General features: G+C 33.5%; 1 long non-coding RNA gene across 1 annotated transcript; it reads right to left on the minus strand.

Moving 5' to 3' along the window:
- Positions 1-16,864: 16,864 nt before the first annotated feature.
- Positions 16,865-25,518, minus strand: LOC132645853 (uncharacterized). Its single transcript, XR_009584191.1, has 5 exons — positions 24,741-25,518; positions 24,197-24,247; positions 19,016-22,907; positions 18,472-18,522; positions 16,865-17,182 (listed from the first exon to the last, which is right to left on the minus strand). It is a non-coding gene; the product is annotated as an uncharacterized LOC132645853 (long non-coding RNA).
- Between the last annotated feature and the right edge of the window lie 317 nt (positions 25,519-25,835).

The raw sequence follows: 25,835 nt of genomic DNA on the forward strand, positions 1-25,835 counted from the left end.
TACTCTATACTTAAAAAGATTAAATTTAGTTAACCAAACAAGAGATTTTAAAGATACTCCAATCTTGACGGATAACATTGTTTTCATTACAACACTATATGGCATGATGTAATAAATTTATTCATGTATTTATGAAAAATCATAGATAGTTCAAAGGCGACGTATAAAATTGTCCATAATTTTTTTTAATCGGATAAATTACATTCTTGAAATTTTAACTAAAACATAATTTAACTAAATTATCTTATATATCTCAATTACTATTAATCTTTCTTTCACCACATCTCTTCATATTTATCAGAGCGCGAGTAAAGGTGAAAAAAATAATTAACTCTATCTTTATTTTTTAAAATAACAAATATTTTAGATAAAATAGACCAGAAAGACTAAATAATATTTAAAGCTATTTTTTAAAAAAACACATATGAGCTCATTAAAGTATAAATATAAATTAAAAAAAAATGCCCACATGTAAGTAAAAGAGTTTTCAGAAATTCTCAAATTTCATAATGCAAATATAAATTAAAAGAAATGCCTACATGTAAGAATCTATACCAAACAAACCAACAACGGGAGAAAAAACCGTCCGAAAATAATAAGCAACAAATGAAAAAGGAGAAAATGAGAGAGCAACAAGAAGTAAAATATCTAGCGAAGAAATGGTTATTTTTTAGGTTAATAGATAAGATCGATAGAAGAAAGTAACATGGAAAATAAGGTAGGAGGTTCGACAGCTTTTGAAAATACATTATAAGGACTAAAAAGTAAATTTGACTCTAAAAGGTAAAAAAAAAAAAGGATCTAAAAGTAATAAATTGAAAAGTTTAGCATTAATTTGGAAATATTTGTGAGGACTACAAAAGTCCCTTGATTGTTACTTATATGTAGTTGTTATGAGTATGTTTGTCCATTAAGTTACTTAGCCACCTAAATGGCTTAGCCATTAAGTTACTTAGTCATTAAGCTATTTAACCATTAAGTTACTTAGCCATTAAGCTACTTAGCCATTAAGTATATATTTTTCTCTATAAATAGCGGTCATATGTAGAATTGAATGAAGAGCAATATAATCTGATACCTCTCTACATATTCTCTCTACATATATCTTCCGTGTATTTACTTTATAGTTTTTATTTTATAACACGTTATCAGCACGAGACTCTATCTTGAGCACTTATTTTGAAAAGATCAAAGTGTTACAATGCTACGGAGAACAAAAATAATGCGAGAAGATATCACAAGTCATGATTTGCTATGCTCCTGCCATTTAAAGAAAAAGATACTAACATATGCATATGCATATAAGATTCGTTGGCAACCTGCTACCTGCAGGTATGATTCTTTAACAATTTATAAATTTTGATTTGTATGTTGTCTTAATCTCTTTCACGCTATTAAAATTTCAAAAGCATTAATTACTCCTGAAGAGCAATACGTGATAAGAAATCAAGAAATATTATGCTATTAACATCACGATCAGAAGTGATGTTATCATGTGTACAGCCATCAGAAGTGGTAATATCATGTCTTCATTAATCACTAGAAGTGATAATATTTTCATAGGCTTGTACTAGCAACAAGTGAAGATATGTTAGAGAAAGATTCTATAAATTGTATGTATGCCTCGATTTGCTCCTGAAGTAGCAATATCTTAAAAGAAATTCTAAGCTATCACAATTTGATATGCTTAAGGCCTGCACATTCAGATGATTGTGTTCCATTTTTGAAGAATGAGAACTTTTGATATAAGCTATAAATATAGATCCATTCCCTGAAGTGAATGTGATAATATGTAGTAAAGCCTATAAATATAAACGTGCATTTGATTGTGAAAATATCATGATCCATCTCCAGAAGAGGTAGAATAATTGAGAAGAAATATTCTGAATATTATATGCTTTACTCCCGAAGTGGTAAAACTTGAAACTTTACTCCCGAAGCAGTAAAACTCTGAAACTTTACTCCTGAAGCAGAAAGAATTACCAAAATATCTGAGAAATACTCTGAAGCAATGTCTTCTTGTGTTTGAGCAAAATAACGAGCTATTGATGAGCGTCGTATTTCTAGCACATTTAAATAATCAGATTTCATTCCCCGAAGTGAATGAAGAAATACCACAACCTGTCTCCTGGAGAGATAAAATACAAGGAATATACATGTTATTTTGGTGGTATGAAATTAAGACATAGCAACACGTACCTGTCGTACGCAGAAACATCTTAAATAATTTTATCAAAGTATCATTCTAAGGAAAAGAGAGCAGAGTAGAATGGTTCTGCTATAACCACATTAATACATTATGGTTAGTTGTTATTGATTTCCTCGAAGGAAATAACAATTAATGTATTTTCCCCTGAAGGAATTAATAACTATGTGGTTGCCTCTTTGATACAAAATGTTCAGATGCTAATGATGAATCTCCCTGAAGGAGATGTTTAAAATATTGAAGTTAAGAATTCAATATTTATTTCGTGACACCAGTAGTGTCGAAATTTACTTTCATGGTACCAAAAGTATTTAAGAAATATTTGGTAATAGAAATTAATGATCAAAGGCTCCAGAAGAGCTAATTATTTATTTGCAAGTATCATGACACTAGCAGTGTCCAAATAATATCTGATCATGATATATAAATTGAAGTCTCTTGAAGATGTTATATATGATAATACCATTCATTGTAGATCGTAATTGGTACGATCGGAACACTGTAGTAGACCTGAAGTTTACTAACAATAAAAGTGATTATCATATTGAGACTACAAATGATCGGAATATTAAATATCTTCAAGTTACTACGGGTAAGAAATACACAAGTGAAATGTTACCCGAACATGATGAGATCATATACCACGATAAACCAGAAGTTTATTGATATACAATTTCATGCAATAGTAAACCAGAAGTTTATTAAAAGAAATAACACTCGTCATAGTAAACTTGAAGTTTACGGGTACAGATAATTTTATCAGTTGACAAGACTATTTTGATCGTCCTGATTTAAATCTGATGTGCTAATTGAGTATTAAAAACATATTGAAGAACTAGAAGATTCTTCAAGAATTTGTTTGTGTTGCTTGTTCTCATGATAAGTTGATTACACCAGCTAATGTTGGGACTGAATCCCCAAAATTCTGAAAAATATTAAAGGTGAATGTGGGCCCCTTCATCTGTAATGTGATGTCTTAAATAGATGCATCTATGAGACGGTCACATGTATGTTTATTGTCAACTGGCAGTTTGACATTTACGAAGTTGCTTGCTCAAAATGATTGAGTTGGAAGCACAATTTTCAGAATATGTAATCAAGACAATCATCTTGATAATGCTGGTTTATATCTAAGTTGGTTTGGCATTGGATGCCTCCATAATACAGCTAAACCATTGCTTATGAGAACAGAGTTTCAGATGTTGGTCTGAGATATGATATATTGCATACAACAGCACTTGTATGCTTCAGATCAATAAATTTTTGATAAATTCTCCCCTCATATTTGGTTCAGGGTCAAGAACTAGATATTTCCATCTTTTAGCATTTGATGTGCGGTACATGATTAATGGATATACCATGATGCACACAAATGGATTTTCCCAAAGAAAATGGGGACATATGTCACTAAAATAAGGGGGAGAGAATAAGCAGCTAAGAAATATGTTGTGAATTATCATCAGTATGATCCTCAGATAATTCAAGTCAAATGCTAGAAGCATTTGCTGACCCAACTATTTCATATTTCATCTGCAAAATGCTCCTAATGTCCCTGAAGGACAGAGTCTACAACATGCATGGAGCATGGTAGACCAATCGGTTCCAGATATAATAATCCTTGAAAAAAAGGGAGGAGCAAATGATCATATTAAGGAGGCAAAGTGCCCTTGAAGAGCCGACGACATAACACTTCATGAAACCTTATGCGAGGTTCAGGTACCTGAAAATAATTAAGTATTGAGATCTTAGTAAGTTATGTCGAATTGCGAACCGATACAAAATGATATCTTGTCGACGATATCTTTGATACAATATGGCGCGCAATATTGTATAAGATTGTGAGGATCTGAGTTCTACGTCTCTTAAAGCATGTTGATGTAGAAATAATTACCAAGTAAAATGATGCATCTTGGTAAACGTAATGTTTATTGGGCCAGCAGTCCAAACATCAGAAAATGTCACATTATTTATACTGATGGATGCTGTCACAGCCTATGTGGCTTACTTGATGAAATTTATATGAAAATTCTGAAGGATATAAAATGCCTGAAGCATTTGGTTTAAAGTATCGGGAAATGTATTCAATCAGATTACAAAGATCATTATATGGTTTAAAACAATCAGGGCGCATGTGGTATAATCTCCTAAGTGAGTACTTGATAAATGAAGGATATATAAATGATGTCATTTGTCCATGTGTTTTTATTAATAAAACAAAATCAGGATTCATTATACTTGTTGTTTATGTTGATGACATAAATCTCATTGGAACTCCATAAGAGCTCCAAGAGGCGATTGGATATTTGAAGGAAGAATTTGAGATGAAAGATCTCGGAAAGACAAAACTCTGTCTTGGTCTGCAAATTGAACATTTCGCAAAAGGGATCTTTATCCATCAATCTGCCTATATTGAGAAAGTTTTAAAACGATTTTACATGGACAATGCGCATCCTTTAAGTACTCCAATGGTTGTTCGCTCACTTGAAGTGAGTAAAGATCCGTTCCGACCTCAAGAAGAAAATGAAGAGCTTCTTGGTCTTGAAGTACCATATCTTAGTGCAATTGGTGCACTTATGTATCTTGCTAAAGCTACAAGACCTGACTTAGCGTTCTCTGTTAAATTGCTAGCAAGATATAGCTCTTCTCCTACACGAAGACATTGGAACGGAATCTTGTTGATTATGCAGATGCAGGTTATTTATCTGATCCACATAAAGCTCGATCTCAAACAGGCTATCTATTTACATGCGGAGGTACTGCTATATCATGGCAATCGACAAAGCAGTCCATTGTTGCTACTTCTTCAAATCATGCTGAGATAATCGCTATTCATGAAGCAAGTAGAGAATGTGTGTGGTTGAGATCAGGATACATTTCATCAGAGAAAGATGTGGCTTGAAGTGTGATACAAAAATACTCATAGTATTATATGAAGATAATGCTGCATGCATAGCTCAATTAAAAGGAGATAGAACGAAGCACATTTCACCAAAGTTATTTTTCACACATGATCTCCAGAAGAATGGTGATATTGATGTGCAACAAATCCGTTCAAGTGACAATCCTGCAGACTTGTTCACCAAATCTTTGCCAACTTCAACTCTTGAGAAGATGATATTCAAGATTGAAATGTGAAGACTCCGACATCTGAATCTTGGTCTTCGTCAGGGGGAGTGAAATACGCGCTGTACTCTTTTTCCCTTGACCAAGGTTTTGTCCCATTTGGGTTTTCCTGGCAAGGTTTTTAATGAGGCAGCTCTCAAAGCGTATTACTAGATATGTGCACTCTTTTTCCTTCATTAGGACTTTTTCCACAGGGTTTTTCCTAATAAGGTTTTAACGAGGCACATCATCTAATTAATGGACATCCAAGGGGGAGTGTTATGAGTATGTTTGTCCATTAAGTTACTTAGCCACCTAAATGGCTTAGCCATTAAGTTACTTAGCCATTAAGCTACTTAACCATTAAGTTACTTAGCCATTAAGCTACTTAACCATTAAGTATATATTTTCCTCTATAAATAGTGGTCATATGTAGAATTGAATGAAGAGCAATATAATCTGATATCTCTCTAAATATTCTCTCTACATATATCTTCCGTGTATTTACTTTATAGTTTTTATTTTATAACAGTAGTAGTAATGTTAAGCCTTCTTGCTATTTGGTAGCATGCATAGACTTCATACATTGCACCTTTCACTTCCTGCTCCTACAGAACCCACTTATGACGCACTAAGCCATTCGCAAAGTTTGGTCTCATAATATAACCATCATTCAACCATTAACTCTTCTATTGTACTAGTAAGAAGCCAAATGCCCAACTTCCACCGTCTTAAAATCGAATTTCTGATAAACCCCACTTCATGTGGAATATTTATTTTTCATGTCCCTACCACCAACAAATGTGATACTTGTGTCTTGCAGGAAAAGAGGTACATCACATTGGATATTAGATTTATCATTCCAGGCCAAAATGCTATTGTATTGACTGATTAGGCAGCATTTTTGCACGTAGAAGAGCAATAAATCTCCATCATTTACATATCATTCACATCAGAGTTTCATAAGGATCCTCGGAAGGTAAAAACTCAAACCTTCCTAGTCGCGTATGCCTTTTATGATCTCTACTATGTGCGGTAAAATTAGACTATTTACTCATCCAATTCATTCAAGCAATCCGTCCATTTATTAACTCAATTTATTATAATCTGCCTAATTGATTTCATCTTAAAGTTGAATTGATATGTAACCCAGATTCATCAATGAGAAACTTTGTCAAATTGTTTTTTATTTGATATTTTATATAAAGTCGTAATATAAAAATTAAAAAAAAAATATTAGCTAATTAACAAATTATAAGAAAACAAACAAAGAGTATAAAACTTGGCAGTATTGAGTGGATTGGGTTGTGAACCATTTTTTAGGCAATTTCGACGCAACCCATTTCAACCCAATAACCTCTAGGTAGATCAATTTATTACTTCAACCCATATCTGCTTAATAAAAGTTTTATGTTCAAGAACAAGGTCCTCTGCAGTTTTGTCCCTATTTTGTGTTGCTCTTTCATTTTGGCCCCTCAAGAGCAAACAACATTTTCGCGGGGCATTATATCTCACAAGTTATGCTCCGTAGGCATAAGTTCAATTTTGAAGGACAAAAATTAAAACCGATAATTTCTTCAAACTGATGAAATATTGAGTGTCAGATCACCAAATACAGTAAACACGACCATTATCAAGTAATCGGAACATAAGGCAAGAGGTTTAGATCTTATATGTAATGTCAAGGGTTCGAAAATTCCATGTAAGAATATTGTATTGTGATATTCGTAATAGAACTGCAGAAAACAGTACAATCTTTGGAACTTGTCGAACAACAATCGAGACATCTTCGCATGGAAGGTCAAGTGTTCAAGAATTCCCTTTTGAAGTATTCTATTGTGATATTCGAAATATATAGCGCTTGAAGAAAATACAAAAGATATTTTCCATGGAAACTATTTCTCTAAGGCACATATACTGTTGAACCTTTTGTAAAGTTGTCATTGCAAGTACAATTTTGCATAAAATTCTTCAATTCACTATAGTTCTTACTAACGCCTTTGTTATAGTTATTTGTCGTTGTTCATGATATATATATATGTTAATATCTCTATAACACGAGAGTTGTTTTCAAAAGAGTGAGGTACAATCAATAAATACTATAACAACTGCAGTTATTTGTACATCACCATTTTCAGACTTTCCCGCATTGATATACTTACAGTAACTGTTATCTTTTTCAGCTAATTAGAGTCAGAAATGTAGCCTACAAGGTTGTTTTCCAGGTTATAAAAATTTGGTTTCAGTTGACGTCACAAGAAAACTTTTGGGCCCTCAACGTGTGCGGTAATCGCTATGGACTTTTTAAAAGTAAAACGTGGTCACCTTTAGGCCCATTGTTTTCTCCAGAAATGTGAAGAAGTAATTGCAGTGTTTCCCTTCAAATGAATTGGTCTTTAATTTTTGTTATTTACTCAAGACGAAAACAATAATGTGCAAGTACGCATGCATTCATCTGTTGATAGAACTAATAATTTGATTCATTCGCTACTACTAAATCATTTTCTAAAATGACAACGAAGCGTTTGACAATCTAGTTTTTATTTTTAAATAGACCTACCAAGTTATACCAATTAAACTAAAACATCCTTTGTTATCGCCATCATTCATTAAGCATCAATTACTATTTTTGAATTCTCTCCTCCATTTCTTTTATGTAAACAAATTTTGAGTTTTTTTCAGTTCCCCTCCTAGTTTTGATATTCCAGTATTGAGGGATGATAAATCATTCTTCTGTGATTTGCAGTACATGATAAGAGGTGAATCAATCTGCATAAATACTTATTATAAAAGAAAAAAAAGTACAGGGAGAGAATATTTTATTGTTTGACGGTTAACTTTGATAATACAATAAAAACACCCAACATGGGTGTGTTTGCCATGAATTTTAAGCATTTCAATTGAGAAATGTTAAATTCATGGTGACACACCTTTAAGTGCCCATCCACCATGGTTGGGCTAAAAATTAAAAATACAATAAAAACAGCAAAAGAAATAATTAAGTACGTGCAATTTGGATGCTAGAATCAATCAGCCATAATAATATTGATTATGAAAATTTAATACTCCTTTTTAATCAAATTGTTAGTACATCATATTATCTAATTTATAATTCTGACGTGACTGAAAGAGTTATTTGCACTTCAATGTTCCGACTTTGTAAAAGGACTTTGTCTTAATTTAATTATGTAAAGTGCAATTTTGACTTAGGCTTGTTTCATTCAAATTAAATTAGAAAGCGCAATATCAAGTTTCAACATGATAGGTTTATGGGTTAGACTCATATATACAGATTGTGTAATTTAATTATCTGTGTATTTAAACCTTGTATGACATTTTATTTTTTACGTTATTAATCTCCCTTTATATTGACGGTACATTATTTTACACGGTGAATGAAATATATATGGACTCACTAGATGATGTTTTGTATGGAAAACCAACTTAAAAGAACATAATTGGGATTTCGAAAGGAAATAATTTTTGTTTCGTTTGGACACCAACAAGATTTCCAATTCCGAAAATTCTAATTTTCCAAATTCATGCTGTGAAATAGTAAATTTTCTCGAAGAGATATCATTTTCTGAAATTTCATTCGATTTTCAATTCATATTGCTTTATTTTACCTTGAAAATTGAATCAGTCATTCTAATAAAATCAAACTCTACTTCATGTGCAGCTAGCCGAATTTTGTCTAAACATATAAAAAGGTCAACTCATGAAAAAAAAAATTAAAAAGGTCAACTGTTTTCATAAAATAACGTGAGCCACTTTTCAATTGTATACGGTTTAGTTTGTCTTATAATGAATATTGATCATTTCTTTCATTTTATAAATGCTATAGTGAGTTGTTAGGTTTATTGTTGATCCATATGTTCCAAAATAAGGTTTAATTAACAATGATTCACATGAAGAGAATATTTTTTAAGATATGCTCAGGAATTTGAAAACTAATTGATTAATGGTTAGTTTGATGTACGATTAGTTGAATTTTCTGGGATTTTGATTCAGTATAGTTTTAGAAGAAGAACATGTTTGATAGTGATGAAATTGAGGAAGAAAATAGCAATTAGCTAATATTTATATTTTGTTGACTCGTGAAGTGGAGTGCTTTAACCCTTTCTTCTTGTGTTTATTGATAGAGCCTAATTGGCTGCATGAATATGACTATATGAGTTGAGTTGTCCCCAGAGGTTAAAATTCGATTGGACCGATCAATATATAGAATAAAATGTGAAACTCGTAATGATCAATTTTATGAATTTTATTGAATTATTATGACTTCGAAGCATAATCAGATACAATTTCCAAATTTCAGAAATTGAGGTATGCCTCCTGGCCCTAATGAACACATGCCTTTGATTAATGATGATCAACCAACCAGATCATTTTCAAAGTGAGATAAATACATTATATTAAAACTTTTAAAGATAAAAAATTGTACTTTGAAAAGTTTGAAATTCAAAATCACAATGTGACTTTCAAACAATAATAAACGTGGTGGGTTATTCCCATGTTGGAAATTATTATTTTTATCTAGAATTAACATTAAATTATTTTTTTCATTTTTATAAAATTGGATTAAACAAATAAAATTGGTGGATATGACTTTCACCTCTTATTAACTGAATTACAAAGAAATAGTAAAACATAATTTTTAAGTTGGAAGAAATAGAAGAAAAAATATCTTGATAAACAAAGTAACTGGAATCTAAGTGCATTTCATATTCACGAATCTAAAAGTATTTGGACAACTGCCATGAACAAATAAGTAAGAATATACAAGTTCTTATATTGGCGTAAAGCGTAAGCTAAAATATTTTCGACTTTCTTGTTATGAAGACATCTAATATCGAATGTAAGGGCAAAAATATCTTATTATGAGCTAAGTTGGAAAGGAGGGGTTGGAAAATATATTAGAATTCTTACATTACACAACAATTTAACAAAATTTAATGGTCCACAATAAAAGATAACTTAAACCGATATGTACTTTCTATAAATTTTCGCCAGTATATAATTAATGTAATACACTTGTTATATACTGAATATACACCTACGATAGTCTTAAACTTAGGGGCGGAGCTAGCGATTCGCATACGGATTAGGCCGAACTCAATAACTTTAATTTAGTCCAAATTTTAAATTTTTATAACAAAAATTTCATTGAAAATGAACAAAAAATCACTTACTTTAAAGAACTAAACTCCTGACTTTATAATTGCAAATCCTGATTCCACCTCTATCAATAAATTATTAGGCCAAGAAGGATTGTGATAGAGTGATAAGTACTCCTTCTTCCTTAACGAGAGGTCTCAGGTTTGAGTTCCCCTGGGTACGAGGTCGCGTTTGTTAGGGAGTGTTTTACCCCCAATGATGGATTTGTCGGCCCAAATTCGGATTTAATCAGCCTCAACTCGAATACTGGATGAAAAAAGAAAAAAAAAACACTATTACGACTATATAGCTGGATGGTTAAAAACATTAAGATCCCCTGAATTTATTGGCTGTAATGAGTATATGGGTAGAAAGTGGTTAACAATCTGTCCCAAAATAAGAAAGTGACCATGGGACAAAACCACTCATTGTGGACATGGGACAAACTCAACTATTTACGCAAACTTAGAATCAAAGAATCTCTGAAAAAAACTAAAACTTTTAAAGGAGAAAATAGAGCGATATGTGTGGTCAGTAAAAGGTTAAGGGTCCTGTACCTAAAAAAATAATAGATAATAAACAAAAATTAATCTGATTGATGGAATATTGGACCACGAAGTATAATTAATTCAATTTAATAAAATTAAAATGGATATATACCTTGTGCCTTGCACTACCAAATCGCCTTGTAGTTAATCCGGAGGTTAAGTTTTTCAATGAATTGATTGCTATGAATAATATGCCGAATTAAGGAACACATTACAAGAAGAATGTTAATTGGTTGAACTATCAATTTTTGCAAGATTGGATTCAACCACATGAAGAAAAAAGCTTTGAGTCATCTAAATGGGTCTTCTCAGCTTGATGGCTCTTAGTGTTTACAAAGCAAAACTCGAGGGAGATCTCTAAAGTTATCCCAGATGATAAAAATTTCATAACAAATGGAGCGGAGATTGTCCATGCATGTGCTTTTATAAATAGTTTGGATTTTATTTATTTTCCGCTTTGGAATTCTCAGAATGAACAAACTAAAGGAAGGAAAAAAATTCTAAGTGCATTAATTCCATTTAAATATGTAAAAGTACCTGGATAATAATTGCTACTCAAAATACAAAATAATAATTAAAAAAAATAGGTTTATGTGTTACCTAAAGGTGTGGCCTGTTGTTCGATAAAATAGGTAAAAAAAATCGATCGGAGTTTAAATCAGTAGAGATACGTGCAAGTTGGTTCAAATTCAAAACACCATAATTATTAAAAAAATAATAATAATAAAAAAAAAATATATATATATATATAGGTTTATGTTTAAAGGTTAAGCGAAGTAGAGTTGTCATTATTGAAAATGAAGACTCCTAGTGTGAAATCTAAGACCAGAAAGTTACATTAAATAACTTCGAAGGCAGGTAGGCTTTGAATATTATGAATTAATGATCAGTAGTATGTGGCTAACAGTTTGCCCCAAAAGAAGAGAGTGAAGCATACATACGCACGACTAATACATATATATATGCTGCAATTGCTATTATTATGTGAGGCGCACACACTTTGTGGACATGGGATAAAGTCAGCCACTTATACAGATCCTTGGGACCAAAGTACACCAAAGACAGTGATATAGCAGTTATTAAATAGATGAAAACTATAAAGGATTATGATTTAATTTCTAGTAGAGAGAAAAAAAAATTGCTCTATATAAATGATTTCTTTAAATTTGTCTATATTTTATGGAAAAAATTATTTGATACATATATAAAGGAAAATAACATATATTTGATGAGATAGTGAAAGTGGGTGCAAGCTAGCTAGTCCAAATACGAGCACACATTTTAAAGAAAGTAAAGATCGTTACATGCGGTAACATGGGATGTTTAATGGTCGTTTACCTAAAATTAATCATAAACTTAGAAAATCTAATGAATACTGGACCACAAAATATACTAAAGTTGGCTTTTGTTAGAATCAAAGGATTCCATATGTGCGTTGCACTAACAAGTTTCTTTCTCATTAATTATCTGTTTGATTAATACGCTTCAGGAACACGTTACAAGAAGGATGTTAATTAGTTAAATGGTTCGATGGCCTGGAAATGTATTAATCTGTAGCGGGTATCCACAAAAGTTAAAGACTTTTTGACATGAACTCAAATTAGTCAGCCCTGAAAATTGAAATAAATATTGAACACCGGGTCATAAATTTAAACTAAAGAATTATGTGATGAACCTTTGTTCATCTATATTCTATTATTCTATATTCTTGTCGTTCTTTCTAAATGCATTAAGGCTTCATAATGAAAACAAGCAAATGAATGAAGAAATAACTTGTATAATTTAAAATTTTATGCATTGACAAATGACAATTAAAAACTTCCTGACAAGTTCAGTACTGTAATATTATATGTTGTTACATTCAGTCCAAAATAAATACTAGTAATTTTTTACATAATCAAGAAGATACTAATTATTATTTTTTAAATTTATACATAACTAAAAAATCATATTAAATAGAGACTCTTATTTATTTAAGGGTAATTTAATGAAAATACCTCTTTCTTTTAGAGGTGAGTGGATGGGTGTGTCAAGCTAAAAGCACCGTATGATATGAATCGGAGATAGTATAATTACTAACAAAATAGATTCTACTTTTTAAAATGTTAACTCATGCTTAATGTAAGCATTTACATATAGTTGACACACAATCAAGTAAATATTTCTTTACGATTTAACTTTTTATAAATTACAAATCATTTGTATTCTTGATATTTCCACGGGTGAAGAATACCTAAATTTTGACAAGTTAACAACGTGTCTGGTGCACTTTGCTTTTTTATTTACAATAAAAAAGAAACTCGAGCTATATGGTCAATGATAATTAATTAATGCTATGCAAATGAAGGGCTCTATTAATGCATGTGGAACTTCAAGCAAGCAATTCAATGTTTTCCTTACAGCAATATTTGACATTTAAACTTGTGGTCACTTCATCATTATTCTTGAAAAGCTGGAGCCTAAGATATAAATTCAAAGAAACTTAGGTTATTTCACTTGTCGCTATTTCCTAACTTTCTTATGGCCACATGGATAAGTTGAAATAGTTTATATTTTAAAACATCGACGACTTGGTATTCAATAAATATATGACATTGGAGAAGAATTGTGCTTCGAAAACAAAATTTCATAAATAAAAAGAATGTGTTATCCACCAAGAATATCCCCAATCAAAATTGTCTAAGGATTATAAAACAATTTAATTAGCATGGTACTTTGAATTATTTTAAGTGCGGTTCATTTTACAACACCAATAAAAATTAGAAAATTCTGAATATTAATTGAAATGTTGACCGACTCAATTAGAAATATAGATGTCCCTCAAGTTGTAGTACTTTTCCTTGTGGCTCCGTATAAAAAATATCAAGGGAATGCAACAGGCGTTGACATCATATCCCTAAATGGCGTTCTAAGATTTCAAATTTTAATATTTTTGGTATGTTTTTTCTTTTCTTTTTTCTTTTGTGTTGGTCAAGAGGTTAAGTTTATATTTTTAACATAGTAAAAACGAAAAGTAGAAAAAACTTAATTGAACAGCAGTAATCAAAAGATCATTGAATTTAAACTCGTAACACGTAGTTTATGATTTGAATAATCATGAGTCCGTCCTTGTGAGGACAAATTGTTCAAGTTGTACCTAATAGTAGCAGTTTTAACAATAAGCCATATTTGACTTGGCTTTTGATTTCTGTCGGTATCATACTACTAATAATCTGTTTCGGGTTTGCTTTAAAAAGTGATGGAAATAAAGAAGGGAAAATAACACTGTATGACAATTAGCAGAAAATAGTTACACGGTTTAGCCCACTTTTTATTTTTTACGCACGTTAGCCGTTATTTAGCCGACGAGCACTGGTGTCTTTACTTTCATAATTTAGGCTTTCACCTGGTTTTTTTTGTTGTGTCGGCACTGTTGGACTTTTTTGTTCCTTTATTTGTTTTGAACTTATGTTTTTTTTTGCTTTTGTTTATTATTAATAAATAATCCCACTAAGTTTCTTAGCGGTTGCTAAAAAAAAGGATAAAATGTGTATAAACACCTCTTATACATAATTATACACTTGTATACGGTGTAGAAGTGTGTATATACACCTCTTATACATTATGTATAAACCCCTCTTATGTATAAACACCTCTTGTATAAGTTTGTATACTAGTGTATACTAGTGTAAAAGTGTTTTACACCTCTGTGTAGATTTGTGTAATCTTGTATACCTAGTGTAAAAGTGTGTATAAACACGTCTTATACACTTTTATACAAGATTGATACATTTTCTACTCCGGGTATATAAAGTTGTATATTATTGTATAATGTTGTATACCCTGACGAAGTGGCTATGTGGGTGTAATTTAAAACTATGGCTTCGCAAATGTAATTTTGTATGCTAGATTGTACATTATTGAAATTTTCCCAAAGAAGAAAGGTAATTGTCAAATATCCACCAATTGTAGATTTCAAAAATATCCACCAAAACTTAAGGGCAAGTTCTACAAAGTGATGGTTAGACCGACTCTGTTGTACGGGACAGAGTGTTGGCCAGTCAAGAACTCTCACGTGCAAAAGATGAAAGTCGCGAAAATGAGAATGCTGCGGTGGATGTGTGGGCACACTAGGAGAGAGAGGATCAGGAATGGGGACATCAGGGACAAGGTAGGAGTGGCATCGGTGGAGGACAAAATGCGGGAAGCGAGGTTGAGATGGTTTGGGCATGTGAAAAGGAGAGGCATAGATGCCCCAGTGCGGAGGTGTGAGAGGTTGGCTTTGGACGGTTTTAGGAGAGGTAGAGGAAGGCCAAAGAAATATTGGGGAGAGGTGATTAGGCAGGACTTGGCGTTGTTTCAGATTACCGAGGACATGACCTTAGATAGGAGGTTGTGGAGAGCTCAGATTAGGGTAGAAGGCTAGTAGGTAGTCTCGCTTTTCTGTCACACTAGTAGGCGTAGCTTTGCTCTACTTTTTATTGCCCTATGTTTCCTGATTTTATGTGTTGGGTTTTGTCTCTCCATGCTGTTTTATCATGACTTCTTTGCCCTTGTTTTTTTCTCATTTTCGCATTGCTTTAATTTGCCTATCGGTATCTGACTTTTCTCCCCTTGTTTTCTTGTTTTCTTTTGAGCCGAGGGTCTTTCGGAAACAGTCTCCCTACCAAAGTGGGGGTAAGGTCTGCGTACATTTAACCCTCCCAAACCTCACACTGTGGGATTCAACTGGGTATGTTGTTGTTGTAGATTTCAAAAATAAGGAACTTATTACATTGAGACTCCACGACTCTTAACCCCGAAAAAAATCATTAAATCCACATAATACAGGGTCAGTATATGTTACATATTCAATAAGAAAAAAGAGAGAAAGCGACCAATATAAGTGCATAAAGGACAAATAGGAAGTCGCCAACTTCTTAACAATATTTTCAACCACAATGATTATAAATTAGATCATAAGAAAATCCAATACAACCACCGCAGCATATGTTTAGAGCCCTTGCATCTGAACAAAGAGACCAAAATTAGGTTCACATCTTAGAAAAGTTCCAAGCACTAAAATTTTCTAATGGAGTCCAAGAAATATCCTTATCACATATCACCTTTCCCCCTCTTTCCCAAAAGCCAATTCTCTAGTCAAAGCTTCTTCCCTTTTTAGGTGGGAATACTCACTACTAAAAACATAGGTTTTTTTTTACTGACATTCATTAGGAAATTGTGCTATAAGATATAAATTTTTCATCTCATTCTTATCGAAATCAGCTCACTACGAATTAAAATGCATGATTGGAAACAAATTTTTATTGAAACGCTGGAAAACTGTCTAATTTTTTCATGTCAAAACACTACTATTTAGGTTTTCTTCACCGACATTCAGTGGGAATAGCCGCAGAACATTTTCCAGGGAAAATTTCAATGAGAAAATAGTGATTTTTAGAAGTGATCCTTGTGCCAAGTTCTCTTAAATGGTCACACAATAGACTACCTTTGTTTCGTAATATAAGTGGGGTTTTTAGCTTATGCACACCCCTTGAGAAAGTGCTCACTCCTATAAAATTATGAGTGTTTTTACCAACTTACCCCTAATTAAATGTTTAGAAAAAGAAAAGCTACTTAATGACTCTTGATTATGTAAAGGGTTATTATGAAAAAATAAGATCAATTTCTTCTTGAAATTCTAAAGCATCACTTATATTGAAACAAAATAAAAGGCCTAAAACACCATTTTTTGAAAACTAAGGAAGTAATTAAAATGAGTATATCAAGTAATTCAGATGAGATCAAGTCTTTTGTCACGACCCAACCCCGTAGGCCGCGACTAGTGTCCGTGCTGGACACCCATACGTACCCAATAACCCAAATCATCATATTAGCAGAATGTATCAATATAAAAGTCAGTTGGCGTTACTAGTTATCATAGATGAACAGATATAGCACGTGGAAGCCGATAAGGCTATCACAGATCATATCAACCCAAAACATATACAGAACCCACATGTATGTCTACAGACCTCTACAGAACACATTAGAATCATAAGACGGGACAGGGGCCCGTCATACCCCTGAATAGCATGCATATGTACAATGGCAAAAGACTGTACCAAAACGTATGCTTTGAACAATAGAGCATTCCAAGATAGCAGAATATAGTCCTAAGCAGGCGGATCAGCAAATCTGTCGTTTGTACCTGCGCGGCATGAAACGCAGCCCCCGAAGAAAAGGGGGTCAGTACGGAAAATGTACTGAATATGTAAAGCACGGAACGTAGTAGACAAAGTCATAACCGAAACAGAAGGTACAGAAAATGAACGGAATATCCAGAATAGCAAAATGTTGATCATAATGCATAAATAGTGCATTCAGAAAACATATGTCATATCTGGTCCCATTACGGGACTGGGTAAACAGAACGTGGTCGCCACCCCGACACTGGCGCCACAACACAGCATAACTCCAGAGTAGGGAATAACTCCGTAACATATCATATCATATCATATCAGAATGTGCACATGTCAAACATATCAGATGGCCATATCATATTATATCATCATATATCAGAATGTGTGTACATGGCACAGCATACTCCACAACCCATGTACATGTATACCTGCCCCCTCACATCGAGGCACGGCGAACAATGCAGTGGAATACGCTTGAGAACATATCCTGGCCCGGGCTCAGTGAAGGAAACGTTGAGGCATCCACGAATGGAGTAGTGAGAAACTAATGCAAAATAAAATATAGCACATTTACGGAGACTCAGTAGCATAATTCAGATGACAAACCATATGACAGAAGCGGAGCAGTAATCATAGTGTATGCATTTCAGATACCCCAATAGCATATGTCAAAATAAGCTTTTTGTAATCATTTTCATGTTTCAAAATACATTATGGGGCTTAGCAAAATAATTCAAACGAATGTCATATATTTCCAGAGACTCAATAAGACCTATCGGATGACAAATCGAAATAATGAAATCGGACAGAATCATAGTGAGTGTATTTCGGATGTCATAATGGATTACGGAGAAATAACCTTTCTACGATCGTTTCCATGTTCCAAAATAGTTTATAAGACTTAAGGGAGCATTTAAAACAATTTTTATTTAGTAGTTAGAAGAGTAGTTAAAATATTTTCTTTAGCACCGCTCGAAGACAAATCATAGATACAAAAGGGTAAAATCGGAAATAGTGGTCCACCTCGGGACAACCGAAGCGAAGGGCTCGAATTACGTATATTATGCCTATGGAATCACCTATAGAGGTCCTAGGGACATTCCATAACTTTCTAGACAATTTGTAAAAGTTCACATAATTCTTTCAACCAAAATATCCTTAAAGGATTCAATTCCATTAAATGATAAAGGGCATTTTCGAACGCTGATTCCGATGAATAGAACGCTTCCCGAGATTCAAATCCGATCCTAGTACACCTAGGACATGCCAAAAGAATAATAGGGGTAGCTTTACATACCTTATACGCTCTTTACGCCTTTCCAAATTCAATTCCCGTTTCGCCCAAAATCTACAATTGGTCACATTTACCAAATGTTAACCATAAGACTTTAGGACCTAAATCTTAAATCAACACTTTTCTACAAAAATTTGGGCAGCATCTCCCTTAAAAAAAACATAATAATCCTCACGATTTCAATCTATCCAAAATATCGATCACAATACCAATAACGATATCAACAAATACATATCCCAATAGAATCAAATCCATTCTTAACTCACCTCCAAAACAGCCCAATATACATTCCTATACCGATACTTGTATACACTTCTTTATTTTCGTATATACATAGTATAACCACAAGCACAACCACAACAACCACAGCCAATTCCACAATATTCCAGCACACCAAACAATTTATAACAACCACCAAACCGTCCATATGATAACAATAAAGATTAAGATTTATCCGATTTCCCGCAATTAATTCCGTAATTCTCATCTCACAATTTAACTATGACTTGGACGAATTTAAATATTTATAGGAGAGGAGAATTATTACCTTGTATGCCAGGAATTAATCTTCCTTCCACCTTACCCTCACTATGAAGTAACTCTCTGACTTGCTAGGGTCCGGAAGAAACTGACGTTATAATTATGAAATTGATGGAGGAATAGCCATGTTTCAACTTAGAATTAAAATTTACTTTGAGGGACTTGAATGAATTTCTTGGAGAAGACGAGAACATGAACTAGTGTTGCTGCATTGGTATTCTTAAAACGAAAAGAGAGAGACCAACAATTATGTTTGCCTGCCTACGTAAAAGATATTTGATGATAAAGAAAAGGACATCTATCTATTGTAACATAAAAAGTAGGCGGTGGTATTATTCCAGAAAGACACTTGTTGATTGCTGATAACATTAAGGATAAAGTCTAATGGCGGTGGACAACTTTTATTCAGAATAAATGTTATCTAGCACACAAACATAGGTTAGACTATAGTCATATTTATATTACTTTATTAGTAAAATTTAGGCAACAATGTTTTTTGTTCTCTACCATAATTGGGAACTTAGTTTGACCGTAGATAAGGTTTATCATATGCTATTATTATATGAAATACCCAAATCCTAAAAAGGATTTATAAAATTAACACGTATACTAATATTGCATAATGATTAAAACATCCAGAAAATATATTTTTACCAAAATTACAATTTTTTTTTCAATCTATCTCAACAGTACAAATTTTGTGCTATACATTTTCAAAATGGTAAAAAGATAACTTCTTTTCTTATGAGAAAAAAAAACTCATTCTTCAATCCTATGACGACGATCTTCCGATGCTACTCCACGTACGAAATTACGGGATGTAACATCACTCTCCCCTTTGGAACATTCGTCCTCGAATGTTGGTCATGCACCCGTACTCGTTCATGTTGTGCCTCTCTTTGCTTAACTTAATATCATATCCATGCCTTTTCTTTATAATCTATAACTTGATTATCTTCGAACGAGACCTTAACAAAATCACGAGGCGATGAGAACTCTCGATTATATAGTACAAAATCTTATCTGATGGTTGGTACTCAAGCATTGTAATTAATGTAGCAATTTATCCGAGGCCACATTCCATTTATTCCGATCAGTAATTAGCTAGTACTTATAGTCATTTCAAATTCTCCATTAGGTAGCACTTATATTCTAATGATAAATGTCCCAGATTTTCTTATAACACTATCTTTATCCCAACGAATATCATCTCTTTCTTCTAATAAATTCACAATACGTCAGTTGTTTCGCAAACCCACAATCACTGTCCTTTAAAGATTTCACTATTCCCGAGGTCAAGTCACATATACGCAGTACTCTTTTATGCCTCATACTCTTTCTCTCTTGTTGTATATCAAATGCTAACTTCTAACTTACTCGAATCATGTTGAATTTGTCTTAATAGTGGTCTTGTCTTATCATCATTTCGTCGCACTACATCTTTAAGTCCATAACTATATGTTTCCCTTTTATTCTATACTCATACTCAATTAATTACGTATGTCTTGGGTAATTCCTTTAGTATTCCTCTCATTTCTCTAGTCTACGTCCATCTTTTATTTTCTGCACGAGGAATCTCATGCTATTCCCGTATCTTTCAGAAAACACAACTTCTACACAAGCCCTTTCTCATTTTCAAATCATATTCTGTTTATCTCTTTTTTTTATTCCTATCACACCAGTCATTTCTGGTATTTGTTCTGTCTTGTTGCTCATCTTCCTTTGGTTCGGTCTTTCACAATTCTGTCGCTTGTATAACTCATTTTCTCAGCTATACACGTCATAACACATTGCTACACTGTAATCTCGCTCGCTTTCTTCTTATCTTCTTCCTTCTATTAACCCCTTCTCTTCCTGTGCGCGCTTTCACTTTTGTTACCACTTGACTTTTATTCTGAACTTTTCCTGTAGGACCTTGTAAGTTCTTCCTTATTCGTTCTATATCTGCTTTACCATTTCACACTAGTTACACCATCTCCTTTAGTCACTTTCTTGCTAGGTTTTACTCGTTTCTATAGCAATCCTTATGGTGTTCACAGTACATCCTGTTCGTAATATATCCTATAATGTAATACTTCTAAATCTTAATCATGATTCTTCTATGTTTTAATTGCACTCTGCGGACTAGGTGTGCTTGACCCTTCGCCCTTTCTGATCAATCCTATCCTTAATATCTCACAAGCTGTCTTATCAACACCTTCAAGATTTGGTATAACTCTTCCTCTTCTTTACTTTTATCTCAATCATATTGTTACTCTTTTGAATTGTAACTCGTCGTAATTTATCCCTGCTTATCGTTTCACTCGATACCTCAATAAAATGTTCTGTTACTAGTTGCCACCTTTTCCTAGATCATCTTTAGTATTTCACCAACAACACATGAAATATACGATCCTAGACAGCCCACAAGTTTAAGTTTTTCTTCCACAAATTCCATCTCTAATTAGTCGATGAGAACTGATAAAATGTTACTATGAGGCATTCTCCAACCACCAGCAGAAGAAAACTAAAGTCCGACAAGCACCATAGATCTTCTTAGTGCTTGATTCACATAGTTTACCTCCATATTTATTTTTGAGCCGTGAGACAATCATTTAATTCCCAACTTCTTGTCATACGCTTTGTATCCTTCCAATAAGGTGAAACTTAATCGCCAGACATTTTTGCCCTTCAACATAGGCTTTTCTAAAGCAAAATGTGGTTGGAACGTATTCTGGTCCATTTAAATGAATTACGAATTTGCTGCTCATATATGCTTTCTCGAAATAAGATTTCCCAAATAAGGATGATGCTTCTTACGAATGACATGGAGGAAATTTCTTAAACTTTAATCCAACATAATAGATTTACCCTATCGGTATCAACTTTCAAGGCATATTAAGAACTCATATCTCGTTCTCCTTTTTATATTTCTGGAAATATTTGGGCAGAGGTTCCTCTGTATTTCTTACTATCCCAAAACCTGCACACAGGAAATACCAATCGCGCCTCACAGGGCCAACACACATACGTATATATATATATATATATATATATATCATATCATATCGCATCATAGCCACACACAGGGCTAACAATTTCAAATAAAAGTATAAAGATGTCGAGACTTACCTCACATGTTCAACTCAAACTGCACCTGTTAAACTTTCCTGTTTACTTTCCCTTTCAATTTTCAAATTTATGTTTCAATCGTACTTCAAAATACCTTACCCGACATACATCTTTCATACCATTGCTTACATGTGTACTGTGTAGCTTCCAATATAATCAGCCACTCTCTTATGTCGATACCGTTCTCCAGCTGAAATTAAAGGTTAGTAGAAAGGAATTTCATTTCTTATGGCTGGGCTCTATCGCACGATCTAAGATCCAAAGAAAGGTAACACCCTAAATGTCCTGTAGCCTCCTGTTTATAGATGTGGTGCACAACACACCGATAAACAAGACTCTACTAGACACGGCCTGTAGACATTCCGAGGACAAACCGCTCTGATACCACTTTTGTCACGACCCAACCCCGTAGGCCGCGACTAGTGTCCGTGCTGGACACCCATACGTACCCAATAACCCAAATCATCATATTAGCAGAATGTATCAATATAAAAGTCAGTTGGCGTTACTAGTTATCATAGATGAACAGATATAGCACGTGGAAGCCGATAAGGCTATCACAGATCATATCAACCCAAAACATATACAGAACCCACATGTATGTCTACAGACCTCTACAGAACACATTAGAATCATAAGACGGGACAGGGGCCCGTCATACCCCTGAATAGCATGCATATGTACAATGGCAAAAGACTGTACCAAAACGTATGCTTTGAACAATAGAGCATTCCAAGATAGCAGAATATAGTCCTAAGCAGGCGGATCAGCAAATCTGTCGTTTGTACCTGCGCGGCATGAAACGCAGCCCCCGAAGAAAAGGGGGTCAGTACGGAAAATGTACTGAATATGTAAAGCACGGAACGTAGTAGACAAAGTCATAACCGAAACAGAAGGTACAGAAAATGAACGGAATATCCAGAATAGCAAAATGTTGATCATAATGCATAAATAGTGCATTCAGAAAACATATGTCATATCTGGTCCCATTACGGGACTGGGTAAACAGAACGTGGTCGCCACCCCGACACTGGCGCCACAACACAGCATAACTCCAGAGTAGGGAATAACTCCGTAACATATCATATCATATCATATCAGAATGTGCACATGTCAAACATATCAGATGGCCATATCATATTATATCATCATATATCAGAATGTGTGTACATGGCACAGCATACTCCACAACCCATGTACATGTATACCTGCCCCCTCACATCGAGGCACGGCGAACAATGCAGTGGAATACGCTTGAGAACATATCCTGGCCCGGGCTCAGTGAAGGAAACGTTGAGGCATCCACGAATGGAGTAGTGAGAAACTAATGCAAAATAAAATATAGCACATTTACGGAGACTCAGTAGCATAATTCAGATGACAAACCATATGACAGAAGCGGAGCAGTAATCATAGTGTATGCATTTCAGATACCCCAATAGCATATGTCAAAATAAGCTTTTTGTAATCATTTTCATGTTTCAAAATACATTATGGGGCTTAGCAAAATAATTCAAACGAATGTCATATATTTCCAGAGACTCAATAAGACCTATCGGATGACAAATCGAAATAATGAAATCGGACAGAATCATAGTGAGTGTATTTCGGATGTCATAATGGATTACGGAGAAATAACCTTTCTACGATCGTTTCCATGTTCCAAAATAGTTTATAAGACTTAAGGGAGCATTTAAAACAATTTTTATTTAGTAGTTAGAAGAGTAGTTAAAATATTTTCTTTAGCACCGCTCGAAGACAAATCATAGATACAAAAGGGTAAAATCGGAAATAGTGGTCCACCTCGGGACAACCGAAGCGAAGGGCTCGAATTACGTATATTATGCCTATGGAATCACCTATAGAGGTCCTAGGGACATTCCATAACTTTCTAGACAATTTGTAAAAGTTCACATAATTCTTTCAACCAAAATATCCTTAAAGGATTCAATTCCATTAAATGATAAAGGGCATTTTCGAACGCTGATTCCGATGAATAGAACGCTTCCCGAGATTCAAATCCGATCCTAGTACACCTAGGACATGCCAAAAGAATAATAGGGGTAGCTTTACATACCTTATACGCTCTTTACGCCTTTCCAAATTCAATTCCCGTTTCGCCCAAAATCTACAATTGGTCACATTTACCAAATGTTAACCATAAGACTTTAGGACCTAAATCTTAAATCAACACTTTTCTACAAAAATTTGGGCAGCATCTCCCTTAAAAAAAACATAATAATCCTCACGATTTCAATCTATCCAAAATATCGATCACAATACCAATAACGATATCAACAAATACATATCCCAATAGAATCAAATCCATTCTTAACTCACCTCCAAAACAGCCCAATATACATTCCTATACCGATACTTGTATACACTTCTTTATTTTCGTATATACATAGTATAACCACAAGCACAACCACAACAACCACAGCCAATTCCACAATATTCCAGCACACCAAACAATTTATAACAACCACCAAACCGTCCATATGATAACAATAAAGATTAAGATTTATCCGATTTCCCGCAATTAATTCCGTAATTCTCATCTCACAATTTAACTATGACTTGGACGAATTTAAATATTTATAGGAGAGGAGAATTATTACCTTGTATGCCAGGAATTAATCTTCCTTCCACCTTACCCTCACTATGAAGTAACTCTCTGACTTGCTAGGGTCCGGAAGAAACTGACGTTATAATTATGAAATTGATGGAGGAATAGCCATGTTTCAACTTAGAATTAAAATTTACTTTGAGGGACTTGAATGAATTTCTTGGAGAAGACGAGAACATGAACTAGTGTTGCTGCATTGGTATTCTTAAAACGAAAAGAGAGAGACCAACAATTATGTTTGCCTGCCTACGTAAAAGATATTTGATGATAAAGAAAAGGACATCTATCTATTGTAACATAAAAAGTAGGCGGTGGTATTATTCCAGAAAGACACTTGTTGATTGCTGATAACATTAAGGATAAAGTCTAATGGCGGTGGACAACTTTTATTCAGAATAAATGTTATCTAGCACACAAACATAGGTTAGACTATAGTCATATTTATATTACTTTATTAGTAAAATTTAGGCAACAATGTTTTTTGTTCTCTACCATAATTGGGAACTTAGTTTGACCGTAGATAAGGTTTATCATATGCTATTATTATATGAAATACCCAAATCCTAAAAAGGATTTATAAAATTAACACGTATACTAATATTGCATAATGATTAAAACATCCAGAAAATATATTTTTACCAAAATTACAATTTTTTTTTCAATCTATCTCAACAGTACAAATTTTGTGCTATACATTTTCAAAATGGTAAAAAGATAACTTCTTTTCTTATGAGAAAAAAAAACTCATTCTTCAATCCTATGACGACGATCTTCCGATGCTACTCCACGTACGAAATTACGGGATGTAACAGTGCTCACTCCTATAAAATTATGAGTGTTTTTACCAACTTACCCCTAATTAAATGTTTAGAAAAAGAAAAGCTACTTAATGACTCTTGATTATGTAAAGGGTTATTATGAAAAAATAAGATCAATTTCTTCTTGAAATTCTAAAGCATCACTTATATTGAAACAAAATAAAAGGCCTAAAACACCATTTTTTGAAAACTAAGGAAGTAATTAAAATGAGTATATCAAGTAATTCAGATGAGATCAAGTATAACCACCGTGGGATGTGGTGGTAGGG

Source organism: Lycium barbarum, chromosome 6 (assembly GCF_019175385.1).
Source record: "Lycium barbarum isolate Lr01 chromosome 6, ASM1917538v2, whole genome shotgun sequence".
Lineage (NCBI taxonomy): Eukaryota > Viridiplantae > Streptophyta > Magnoliopsida > Solanales > Solanaceae > Lycium > Lycium barbarum.